At 44.2% G+C, this 13,540-nt stretch overlaps 1 protein-coding gene and 1 pseudogene across 4 annotated transcripts in view; one reads left to right on the plus strand and one right to left on the minus strand.

The window, feature by feature from the left end:
* Nck2 (NCK adaptor protein 2) overlaps positions 1-13,540 on the minus strand; it is a 144,247-nt gene that overhangs the window by 20,198 nt on the left and 110,509 nt on the right. The gene's annotated exons all lie outside the window — the stretch shown is intronic.
* Positions 10,571-11,163, plus strand: LOC124078486 (EKC/KEOPS complex subunit TPRKB-like; annotated as a pseudogene).

Raw genomic sequence — 13,540 nt, forward strand, 5'->3', positions numbered from 1 at the left:
TCCTTAACTCTAAAAAGGGGACAGCAATGGTCCTGCTGTCTTAGTCTGCTTGGGCCGCCATAACAAAGTGCCACACTCTGGGCAGCTCACTGTTCTGGAAGCTAAACATCCAAGATCAAGGTGCTGGAAGGATTGGTTTCTTCTCTCCTTGGATGGTAGAGTGCATCCTCACAGGGTCGTCCCTATGCATGTGACTGAGTCCTCATCTTTTCTTATAGACCAGTCACAATGGATTAGAGCCTACCTTAATGATCTTGACTCAATTACCCCTTTTAAAGTCCCTGTCTCTACAGCCACATTCCAAAGTACTGGGGATTAGGATTTCAACACGTGAATCTCGGGGAGGGGGTATACAATTCAGCCCATCACAGGTATCTAAGTTCTAAGGATGTACATGAAACACACGAACTATTCTATTAAAATAATATTATTATCTGTACTAACAAGTTGGAACTTTGAATCTCTTTTTTTTCTCAGAACAATATTGCACCAAAAGACAGCCCAAGTTCTCTTTACAGACTCTGGGCCATGATCGCATTGGTGCCAGATGGCCACCAAGATAGAAGGCATTCCTGCCAGGCGTTTGGCACATGGAATCGGACATTCTCTCATGGCAGGATGCCATATGTAACTACTGGTGCAGTGAAATTCAAGAGGCAGCAGCTGTCTGGGGATAGAAATTGACATTATCTGAGCCCTCACGACAGTCCTGGGATGAGGTCATTTTCTGTAGATGAGAAAATTGAGGCTGAAAGAGGTCAGGGAACCAGCTGAATGCACCAGCCAATAAAGAGATACAGACCCGTGTACCCAATAATGAGCCTATTTAATCCATAACAGTCAAGATGCACAGCTCTGTCGGAGCTGGTGTATAGCATGTTTTCTATAGAAAATGCTCCCAAGACTGTGAATTGGAGTGTCAAGGTCCTGTCCCCCTCCCTAACCACTTGCCTGCCCAAGCAGAGATGTTTCCTCTGATTCTGGGAAACAAAAGAGTCCCTGTGTCCCCAGGTGGGAGTGAGCTGAGATGCAGTATTTGGAATAAGAGATGTGTGTGCGAGTCACAGGTGGGAGCCCTGGAGTAGCAGGGAGGCCTCCTGGGAGGGGCTGGAGGGGTGGGTGCTGGGTGGGCAGTGTGTGAGTGGGGCAAAGTCTTGGGCTACTGAGAAAAGGAATCCCTTTTCTCTTGCAGTCTTCTCCTTACCCTAATCCTGCCCAATGGCCAGAGCCAGGGTCATCTGGAACAGAAGGGACCAGACCCTTCATGCTGGCTGAGGATGCTGGAGGAACACAACAAAGCAGCTTCCTGGGGGAGGAAGTGGCAGAGGTGGTTGAGCAATGTCCCAGGGACACGAGGAGAAAGGCAAATACTCCAATAGTGAGGGTGGCCTTCCTTTCTGTATGATGATAACTGTGTAAACTGCAAGGTGAGCGGCAGGCCAGCCTGCAAGCGCATGACCTATGTGGGACCAGGCTACGGGGGCTCGGTGACTCCCTGTCACTCTTCTTCATCTGGAGCTGGAACTTAGCCTGCCTGTGTGTCTTATAGACGGGGACAGTGCTGCTGAGCATGTGAACATGGGGGAGTAAAATTCAGCCCAGCACTAGACCTGAGTCCCTGGACTGCACCCAGGGGCCTAGGCGCCAGTGAATGGCTCTAATTTGAAGGCAAACCTGTGACCTTGAAGGTAAAGAGGGAGCATGGGAATTCCACTGTTTCTTCACTTTCTCTCTTGTGTTTTTCCTGAGCATCTGCTTCACCTCTGTTCTTTCACTGAAATCCTATCATTTACTTCTTCTAGTTGTAATGGAAGCACAATTTGAACTCCAATGTGGTTTTCATTTTAACAAGGTACCATGACATTTTTCCTCCCTCAATTTGATGTATGTGCTCAACAAGAGAGGCAAGCCCTCACACCCAATCCTCACTCAGTCCACGCTTACCGACCAGAACACACCAAAAGTAACCCCAATGTGGCCCCACGAGAGCTTCCAACCAGCCTTTATGTACACTTCATGTGAGGAGAACAAGTGCATCCCAGGGCTGTCTGTAGCAAACTGCCTACTTTGGGCCCAATGATGAGTTCCTGATGCAGCCTTGGCCCAGGATGGATGGACCACAAACATGTGCTTCAGGCAGAACCACTGTCTCCACTGTCTCTGTACGTGAGCCCTCGCCCAAGAGAACACCCAGATAGCCCAATGCCTGCCATCTGTGTACTTACCCAGGCGTGGGGTACACTAATGTTCTAGCCAGACATTAGGTGAGAATTAAAAGGATATGTTCTTCTTTCAAGTCTCACTTTAGCCAGAAAATCCCACTGTACAGAATTCACCAGTATGTGAGCATTTGGTTGGGGGTGTCCCTGCAACATGCTTTAGTAAATTGTATTATGGATGAGAATGTCTAGAATGTGACCGTTATCAAATCTTCCTAATTGCTGGCAAGCTGTGTGTAGGTCAGGAGAAGTGACATTTTATTTTTTCAAAGTAATGACTTTATATATGGCTTGCTCAATAATGTATAAGCCACAACACCTCTGCATGAAAAAAGAACAAAGAAAGAATGGATATCACTGTGAAAAAACAAAACAGAAAATAGCAAGATTCTGTTTCCTGGGGCATGTGCTCTACAGCGAGCAGGATTTTAATGCCTACATTAAAGATTAGGCTCAGACACAACCTCAATCTCCTTAAACTGATCATCCTAAAATTACAGTGTTGGGCTGGGAGTGCAGCTCAGTGGTAAGAGTGCTTTATAATATGCGTGAAGTCAGGGGTTTAATCCTTAGAACCAAATTTTTTTTTAAAAAAAACTAGAGTGTTTAAGATGGAGAAGAAATTCCACTGTGTTACCCTGATCTGTTCAGGTGGCTCTACAACACAGAGTGGGTGGCCTATAAAAAACCGGAAGTTTTCCCCCAGTTATGGAGGCTGGGGGGTCTAAGATCAAGGTCCTGACAGATTTGGTGTCTGGTGAGGGCCCCTTCCTGTGACCTCACATGGTGAAGGGGGAGAGAGTCTTTCTGGAGCCTCTTTGTGAGGGTTCCACTCTCAATGACTAATAGTCTTCCAAAGGCTTTACCTCCTAATATCACCACATTGGTGGTTTAGATTTCAGCATGTGAATCCGGGGGACACAAAAACACGCAGACCAGAGCAGCTTGGCTAGAGCTTTCCAGGCTGCTGCTGTGGAGACTGGGCACTGGGGTCTCAGGTATGAATTGCCAGGAGATCCGGTACCCACATTTCTTCACCTCAAGCAGTTGCAATGGTGTTTGCATGCAGGATCCTGGGTGGGAAGGTGATCAACCAAGTGCTCTGCAGATGAGACAGGTGACAAAGCCTTAGAAGGGCCAGCCTGAGCAAAGTAGCTGACTAAGATGAGTGGAGTTTGTGGCCAGGGAAGGGTGTGATCAAGCTGCTTAACACATCCACCACTGAAGCCATCACACACAAGACCAGCCTCAATTTGTGCAATGACTTTATCCATGTTTAATACTATTACTATTACTAATAAAATAATGTGCACTACAGGAATGATATTTCTTGCTCTACGAGCAGACAGATGGCAGCATTTTAAGTGGCAAGTAGCGGAGTTGCATTAAAAGGTAAACTACACTATACTGCTTTTGTGATGATTTTTCTGGCATTGGGCTATTAGATCTTTGATCCTGAGTTACATTTTTTTATTGACAATAATAAGTACATTTTAACTTTGCCGAATAAAATTACATACATTAAAGATTGAGTTCTAATAAAAGCTTGAACATGTCATACATTATTAATGTTGGCAATTTTAAAGTCAAAATCTTTTATATACTCCTCCGAAGATGAAGGGATGTTATAACAGACGCCTTTAAAACCTGCTCTGTCATCTTCCAGCTGGAGTTCTGGAGATTCAAGATAAAACGTCAAATGAATTTGATAGTTCGGAAATATATTCAAGCCAATTCATTTAGACAAAGTGCACTCAGGTTTTAGGAGTTCTATAGCAAAATCATTTAACTTCCGCTACTAATCAGATCTGTAATGTCAACCAGGTTTAACTAGAAACTTACTTGTTCTTAATATACTATTTATATTGAGTTATGATTAGAGGTTGATCTGTGGGGATTTCCTCCCTTCAGGGTAAGGACTTACTTGTAAAGCCAACCAATAATAATAATAATAATAATAATAGTAGTTATTATTATTATTATTATTATTATTATTATTATTATTATTATTATTATTAGTTCTACAGTGCTGGGATTGAACCCCAAACCTTGTGCATGCAAGGCAAGCACTCTACCAACTGAGCTATATTCCTAACCCCCCAACCCCAAATTATAAAAAGCCTTTATTATCAAATGCCAAGAAGATTTGACTAAGATACAAAGTGACCAAAGCAAATTTTCACATAAGTGTTAGGATATACTCAATGTTTGGCTTCTAATAGCCTTTCGTGTTGATTTGTGTATAGTTTTCCAGGTATGCTAGTAAGATCAGTTTCCACTTATTTAGAGAGTATCCAGTCTAAAAATTCATCATTAAAATATGAGAATTAGTAAAAAGACAAAACTCAAATTTACTAAACACTTGGGGACTTTTGGACAGGGTGACCATGTCAGATTATTGCAGTGATTCTGCTGCTTTACTCTGGTCAGCACCCTTCATTGCTTCTCTTGTTAAACAAAACTCATCTCTTCCAAGGGTCTTGTTCCACCTGGCTTACCATCCACATGTGTCTTTTCCACCCCTGCTGGGCCCAGAGAGACCCAAGACTCCTGTGAGGTCCCAGCACTCTTGGGACCATGCCACAGTCAAGGGGAAAATACTGTCCCCTGGAGGCCACGTCAAGAAAGACTAGGGGCGGGGGTGGGAGGCTGCTAGGGTTGTGATTCAGCGGTAGAATGCATGCCTAGCACGTGTGAGACCCTGGGTTCAATCCTCAGTACCACATAGAAATAAATTAAATAAAGGTATTGTGTCCAACTACAGCCAAAAACATAAATATTAAAAAAAAATTGAAAAAACAAAAAAAGAAAAGACAGAATGACAGGGCAGATGTGAGCAGAATAAAGCCCGAGAAAAACAGGACCCACACTATGAACAGACCCCCTGAATCCAAAACATCTCCGATGATGTGAGCTTACTTTAATTTTTTTTCCTTTAGCTACATTTGGCCCCTCAACTAAGAGCCCTTAAAAAACAAATCTACCCCTCACACACCCTCACTTTCTTCCCTGGCATCTTCCTAAAGGTCCAGCCTTTTGACTCCCACTTGAAAAGGGGTTTTCTATGGGTAAGTTGAAAAGGGCATGGCACTTGTTCTGGGCTACCCAGCTTGGGTGAGGGAGTGAGGGTGAGTGGCAGCAGGATGGGATGATGCTCACTCATGGAATCCATGAGCTGAGGGGATGGATGGGGCACATGTTTCCTAGGCTCAGAGGATCTTGGGTGTAAAGGGTTTACTGCAAGGGCTGTCTTGTGATGCTGTGTGGCCCCAGTCACCAGGCCTCACCCACCCATGCAGTCCAACTCTAGTGTCTTGTGATTCTCAGGTCTGGCTGCAGATGGGCACCAATGAATTCACCATGGCCAGTAGCTTAGGTACCAGCTGTCAGAGAAATGCCAACAGTGCCTCAAGAAAGTGGGACAGGCTCTTTGATACAAGCTAATTTCAAACAAAGTCAAATTCAAGTCAAAATGGACTCACAAACAAAAGCTATCAATTTCTTCTGTCACAGAAATGCTCAAGGATGTCACTAACTGCTTGCTTACAAGGCAGTGGGAAGAGGGACGTGGAAGGAAAAGGATGCTTTCCTGGCAATCAGGCCAGGATACCAGATACATCTGGCCTGGCTCAACTCATCTGCAGCTGTCACTGGGGGTAGGCAGAGGACACACAGATGCTCAGTGTTTGCACCCTGAAAAGAACATTCTGACTGTAGTCACTGCCCAAATAATATGAGCTTAGGCAAGAGACAAGGGGACAAGTTCACTTTTTCTGAGGTTTCCGCAAACTATCAGAGTCTTTCTTAATAATGAATGGCACTTGAGGGGCAAACTCTGTCTGACTATAGCTGACCTCCCATGCCTTCTGAAGCACTGTGCTAGATACAGCCAAGAATTCATGGAGACTCCAAGCTGTGCCTTTCCTCTTCCTTTCTTCCCTATGCTCTTAAGAATGACCTATTTGTTCATTTATTGCACTGAGTCTTAGATAAATCTTGAAGAAAATGGCCCCCTAACCCTACAAACCTCATGCACTAGTGCAAGAAAGTCCTTTTCACACACACCCAATTTCCAGGTGACCAACTGTAACAAGTGTAATAAGGAAAAGAGGTCTGGCAGGTCCTCTAAGCATGTGAATTTTGAGTCTGCAGAATGCAGAGGAGCCTGATGAGGACAGAAGTGCACATGGCAGAGAAGGTAGCTGTGGTGCTATGAGCAGGACTTGGAGATGCTCCAAAATATAAGGGAGGCCCCAGGGTGCCGTGTGGAGATTGAGAGCATAGGACACAGACTGGGCTGGCAAGGGCAGAAGCATGGGAAGCTGGCTCCAGAGGCAGCTTAGAAACTGCAGAGAGGAGACCAGGCACAGCAGGAGCAAGAGAGTCCAGATGAGGCTGGTAAAACCAAAACAAAAGCTTGTCCATCAACATTCTCTTCCAAGTGTCCTGCTAGCAGGAGCTACTCTCTACCTGGCACTGTGGACTAGCCATTAGAAACGGATATGCTTAAAGGAGAAACTATAAACTCCAAACCACTGCAGACCCAGAGTACCAAGTGCACCCCACCACCCTCCTGGGTCTTCAATGTCTCTTTGGGCACCAACTTCACACACAAAATCCTGATGATCCTCCCATCCTCACCTTATGGTCGCTAAGGACCAGAGAGTCTCATCCACACTTTCTTAAGTCTGAACAGCAAGAGGGGAGAGTAAACTCTTTGATAGTCAGAATGTGCTACAAACAAAGGAGATGACGAGTTGGGTAAGAACTTGGCCCAGTAACCTTTGTTCCCCCAGTAAGTTAATTCCAGCTTTTACAAATGAAAACCAACCATGTTTTCCAAATGCAGAATGGATTCCCATCTCCCTGAGTAGATGGCAGGTGGCAAAGCTGTGGGGAAGTGCCCTGGGTACATGAGCAGGGAGACAGTGTCTTGAGGAAAGCACAGGTCTTTCTTCCACAGCAAAGGAGAGTTCACCCGGCAACCGGCTGAGCATCCAGACCTATAAATAGCACTAAACTGAGTTATGGGATGCCCCTTGAGGGACTGACCTCATATAAAGGTCATTCTCCCACGGGCCCTTGCAGTAGCCGCCTCACTTCACTGTGTGTCTCTCCTCCCACAAGATCACCTGTTGTCACTGTTGTGGCCTCAGGGCCCAGCAGGGAACAGGCTTCAATAAATGCCTGCTCAATTAATGAACTCCACTTCCAGTCTCATCACTGTGATCTCACACACATTCACCAGTCTTTCCACACTGGTGTGTAACAATAGTAGCCATAGCATTAGTAGGTAGATCATCACCTCCTGCACACAACACACGAACCTCCCCCTGCAACTATTTCTTCTAGACCCTACTGCCTGCTGGTGAGGGTGGGAAGGTGCTGGGCTGTCTGATGGCTCCACGGTACACTAATACCCAATCCATCTCCATGTTCTCCATTCCCCACTTCAGCTAGAGATTTACTTTTATTATTTCAAGGTATATGCACCCTACAGTGAAACATCCTAGTGACTGCCATTATCCCCAAGTTCAGGGAGAGGGTACCAAAGGCCAGGAGAAGACACCTTTCCCAACAGGTAGACACATCTAGAGACAGAGGTATTGGGGCAAAGGCCTACCCAGGGCCCCACCCTCATCACCATGACACAGGGTCCCCATGTCCAAGTCTCATAATATGAATTTCCATCCTTGGTGATAAGAAATCTCATTTCTTTGTGAGCAGACAAATAATATGACTGAATATTTAAGATTGAAAACAAACAAAAAAAATGGTTTAGAAATGTAAGATTTTTCTCACAAATGTGAAAGTCAAGCAGTAACACAGATGCCAAGGAAAATAACTTAAAAGTTTTTTGCATTATAACTTTTAATTAAAAATACATATTTAGTACCTCTCAACACATATACTGGATCCAGGAGCACGAGCATTTTTGAATATGCAAAAGGGTGTACAAGACGTGACACGGATTAGATGTGACATTCTGAAGCATGACTTCAAGTACCAATCCATCAGCAAAAGTTTAACATGCATGCAATTTTTCAAGACCACACCTGCTATATAAAATGAAATGTGACAAATATAAACAAGTACAGGGACAGCACGTTCATGGTGGAAGAGGCAGGTGGCAATGGCTGGCAAAAACCCAGCTGAACTGTACTTCAGCTGACTTTCTCAGACCCCGCTGGGAACCTGGTTTCCACGCCCTGCAGTTCCTGACCTCTGGAATGCTACAGCATCTCTCTTTATACACTTGTCTTCCCTAACACAGGATGTGGGCAGCAGTGTGGCGTTGTCAGGAGGGAGTGACAGCTGAGGAAAGTACTTAGACCAGTGAATGGCATACAGCAGGAGCACAAATGACAGCTGCCGCTGTCAGCAATAGATCAGCTAACTGTTAGGGTAGGGGCAGAGGAGGATCCAGTGGAAGACAGAATAGGTGGGCTTTCTCTTTTTGGGGGGTTGGGTGGATGGGTACTGGGGATTGAACCGGGCACCTAACTACTGAGCTACATCCCCAGCCCCTTTTCCATATTTCATTTAGAGACAAGGTTTCTCTAAGTTGCTTAGTGCTTTGCTAAGTTGCTGAGGCTGGCTTTGAACTTCCGATTCTCCTGTCTCAGCCTCCCCAGCCGCTGGGTATATAGGTGTGTGCACCACCGTGCCTGGTGACGTGGGCTTTATTGACAGAGGTGTGTATGCATTTGTTTTGTCCTTAAAATGCTCCTTGGAGACAGGTCTCACCTCCTCCTGATCTTGGAGTCAGGGGTAGCTAAGATACAAGGCTGTCTGTGAATGTCACAGAGCGAATGCTCAGTCAACACAAAACAGGTCTTAGTGGAGGGAATAAACCAGTCCAATTGCCCAAGCAAAGGTGGGCAGGAGAGCTTGATGGCTCTCTTGCTGCTTTGGATTAGGTGGACAAAGGTGACAAATGCCAAGTCCTCTGGAACTCCTGGGGCTTCCTACCTGCTGCTTTGATGCACCTGGGCTCCTGCCTCAAAGCTCTGGTGGCCTGTGGTGGACCGTGTCCAGCCTGGGGCATGAAGGGCCTGCTCCTGGCTTTGCTGTGACTGACTGCAGCCCTGGCCTGTTCCAGAATCCAACAGATTGTGCAGACCGCTGAATAGACTTCACTTTTAAAACCTAACTATGTATACTCGAAAGAAAAAAAAAACACCACAAGGGAATCAAGTGGTCCTTCAGGGCATCACATAGCCAACTTTTGCCACTACTGAGTTTTTCTTATCAGCACACCCGGCTACACATTACAGATGTGATCAACTTGAATTAGTAACGACTAATTGACAATGACTGCATGTTTACTATTATTTGTGCTCTAATTACAAATGCCCACTTGTAAATTTTATAAGCTGACCAATCAACTGCTATCTAGGTCCCTTAAAATGGAAGGAATTAAAGGCCATATGTTAAGCAAGATATGACAAACTCAGGAGGTCAAGAGTCATGTGTTTTCTCTCAGGTATGGAAGCTAGAGGGGAAAAGGAAAAGAAGAGGAGGTGGCGGCGGGGATCTCATGAAAATCAAAGGGAGATCAGTAGAGGAAAGAGACCCGGGATGAATGTGGGGAGGGAGGGGGTGTGCTGGGGAACGACTGGCCAAATTATATTATCATATAGTGTGCACGTGTAAATATGTAACAACAAATCCCATCGTCATGTATAACTATAATGCACCAATAAAAAAATGTGGAAAGAGGAAAAAAATACAAATACAAAAGCAAGCAAGATTCTTGCAAACAGCCTGCCTGCTTCCTTGAAGAAAACGCAGGTGGCTTCAAACCTCAGAACCTCACAAGGAGCTGCCTTCCACGTGGCTTCAAAGGCAGGGAGAACACAGGGCAGCCTGGGTGCATTCACACAACCCATGAATTCAAAAGCAGAGAAGGGGCAGCCAAAGCATCTTGGAGAAACAAACTTCTGGACACAAGGTGACACTTGAGAACATACAGGATGACGTGGAGAACAACTCCCAGCCCCACCTACTCAGGCCAAAGTCCATCCAGCCCTTCCCCATGTGGGCCAACAGGAATCCTTGAATGCCCCCTGCACTCCCCTACAGAGAGCAGTGTGAGCACAAGGCAGGGGACTGAACAGGACAAGGGCCACCAGCATGAGCTGGGTGAGGCCTGGCTCCAATGCGAGGGTCTCGAGGGTCTCCTAGTTATCACTGAGCACTATGCCAGTCAACAATGCCCCTCAGAAGCCGTATGTCTGGAACAGACATTAAAATGGAGTAAAGGAACATTTTAGATATATGGACAGAACCTAGCCCAGTTGGACCAGGACCAGTTGGTTTTGTGCAGTACAATCCTGTTTATCTATGAAATGCAGCTAACATATCAGCTGGACCTATTTCCTGAATGCAGAGTGACTCCTCTGTTATTTAAAGATGTAAAAAATGCTGGAGACTTGAGGAAAAAGGCCATGGAAGGCACCATTGATGGTGCACTGATAAATCCTTCAGTGATTGTTGATCCTTTTCAGATACTTGTGGCAGCAAATAGAGCAGTTCACCTCTACAAACTGGGAAAAATGAAGAACTCTGTTTACTGAAATTATTTTCAACCTTTCCCCAAACAACACTATTTCAGAGGCTTTGAAAAAATTTGGTATCTCAGCAGATAATACTTCAATTTTAATTGTTTACGTTGAAGAGGGAGAAAAACAAGTAAATAAAAAATACCTAATATTTCAAGTAGAAGGTCACCAGATTTCTCTGAAAAATCTTTCTGAAATAACGAATATTTCTGAAGTCAAAAAGATATAGAAAGTGTCTTCAGAAGAAAAAAAGATTGGGACATTATTGGGTGGTATCATTAGTAGAATGTCAACAAAAGATGTTTTATAAAATGTTAGAAATATTAACAGAAATTTTCAGCTTTAAAGAAAGCATTGATTTTTCTTTCCTGATTATAAAATTAAAATATGTTCATAATGGAAAAAAAAAATTTTTTTGAACCTAGGACCTTGCGAATGCTGGGCAAGTGCTCCACTACTGAGCTATCCTTCTAGCCCTATAATTTTTTTTTTTTTAATCACAGAATGAGCTTTAAAAAAAAACCCTCATAATCCTATCAGTTTTACTAATACTGTTACTATTCTTGTTGTCTTCTATTTGTATTCAAACATTTTACTTTTTATATAATGGAAATAAAAATTGACAACACTTAAAAAAAAAATGAACAAAACCTAAAAAGGTGGTGGGGGGGTGCCATATGGGGAAACAGAAACGTGTTAAGAAGATTTCACCGGCACTCCCAGGCTGAACTTTTGGTGTAAAATCCTGTATTCTAAAATTTGAGTAACTCTTTAGTGAGGAAGGGCATTCTTTTGTTCTTTAAAAAGCTGAAGAAGACTGAGATGATAAGAAGCGATGGATCAAGATGCTAGTCATTGGGAAATATAGTCATCCCACAGTATCCTCAGAGGATGGTTCTGGGATTTCCCCCATGGACACCAAATCCTAGGATGCTCAAGGCCCCTATATAATAGGGCCTGGTGTTTGAAAAGATGGCTTTTGATACCTAATTCGATATTAAGTGCTGTGTCAATAATTGTTATACTCTGTTGTTTAGGGCATCATGCCATGAGAAAAAGAAGCAATTTTTTTCCAGACTCTTTTCAATCTTCTTGCAGTTGCTGGAATCCATAGGTGTGAGATCTGCTGGCACGTGGGCCCACGGTACTTGATTTGACCTTCTGCCCTTGTCAGGATACCAGGGGTTATCACCCGGACTAGTGCCCACTGGCACTACTGGACACACAAGTTTGGGTTTCACACACCCCACAATCAACCCCACACCTGCTTCTCATGGTTTTATAAGGTATGGACTCCCACCCGGGCCCCCACTTCTCACAGTCTCTTCTGGCTTTTTTGCCCCATTAGTAATTTCTTTCAAAACAATCTGTCTCTATTTTCTCTCTAATTATCCACCCACTAATCTGTTGTGAGTTGTTTTACATTTTTGGTTTTAAATACTTGAAAGCTTATTATATACAAAAACAAATTCGGGTTTATTTTGGGTGGCTGGCACAAGGCCACTATTGAAGTTTCCATAGTATTCTGCAATACACGTGACAGCCCATTTCTACTGTGAACAATCTCACAAGACAGAATGGTAATGAATTCTAAATTATGATACAGTATATTTAATTCATGTTCACACAATGGTAGATTATACAATAGAAAGGGAAAAAGTAAACCTGAGGTGTTAAGTGCAACTCTGAGAAGCCAGAGTCCCTGTCTTCACGTGCTGAAGAGACAATAAAACAATCTTCAGGAGAAGCTGAACATCTGACACAGAATTAAGATACTGGAATTTTTTCTTCCATAAATACAAACTTTTCAAGGAGAAGAGTTGGCTTCCCAGCAAGTGCCAGGATCAAGCATCCTGTAAAAATCCAGGTATTCTCTGGACTAACTACAGTAACTGTCAATATTGATAACAGTCATCTGTAATGTGGTCCTGCCGATATACGTGCCCATACACTGGGAAAACAGACACAAATGTTAACTGCATTAATGTCTTTTTTTGGGGGGGGGGTACCAGGGATTGAACTCAGGGGCACTCCACCACTGAGCCACATCCCAGCCCTATTTTGTATTTTATCTAGAGACAGGGTCTCACTGAGTTGCTCAGTGCCTCGCCATTGGTGAGCCTGGCTTTGTACTCATGATCCTTCTGCCTCCCAAGATTACAGGCATGTGTGATTGTACCCGGCCAACTGCATTTATTTCTGAGTGATGAGGTCACAAGAGATTCACTTTCTTTTTTATGCTTTTCCATATATTCCAATTTTTTTTTTGCAAGTATATCTGTCTTTAAGGCAGGGACGCCTGATAGTTTTGTAAAACAAAGGCATTTCAAAGACTATGATCCTGGGAAATGCCTGTTTGCAAAAACTTATATCATGAAAAGAAGTCAAGAAGGGCAAAGATGGCTGAGATACTAGGTGTGCACCATCAGTACACACGTGTCTTGAACTGCCTGGATCCAAATCCGATCATGAAAAAGGAGGTGTGTCCCTGGGACACCCAGCTTCTGAGTCATCTGAATGAATGGCCCCTGCTCACCTCAGCAATAAAGAACCAGGCATCGTTATTAATAAATGAATCCCTTGGGCCAGGATTCACGCTCACCGAAGGGGCTGTTCTCAAGCATTTTCCAGGCTGTGGAAGGGCCACAAATAATCAACTACACAGGTGAGGGCCAGGGAGTGACTGAGTTTGTTGATGTCAGTGTCATGCAGGAACCAACAAAGTAGGTGCTATATGTCTCCTTCCTCCCCTAATCT

This window comes from Marmota monax, unplaced genomic scaffold, assembly GCF_021218885.2.
Source record: "Marmota monax isolate L192 unplaced genomic scaffold, Marmota_monax_Labrador192_F-V1.1 WCK01_AAM20220418_F8-fsc00271, whole genome shotgun sequence".
Classification (NCBI taxonomy): Eukaryota; Metazoa; Chordata; class Mammalia; order Rodentia; family Sciuridae; genus Marmota; species Marmota monax.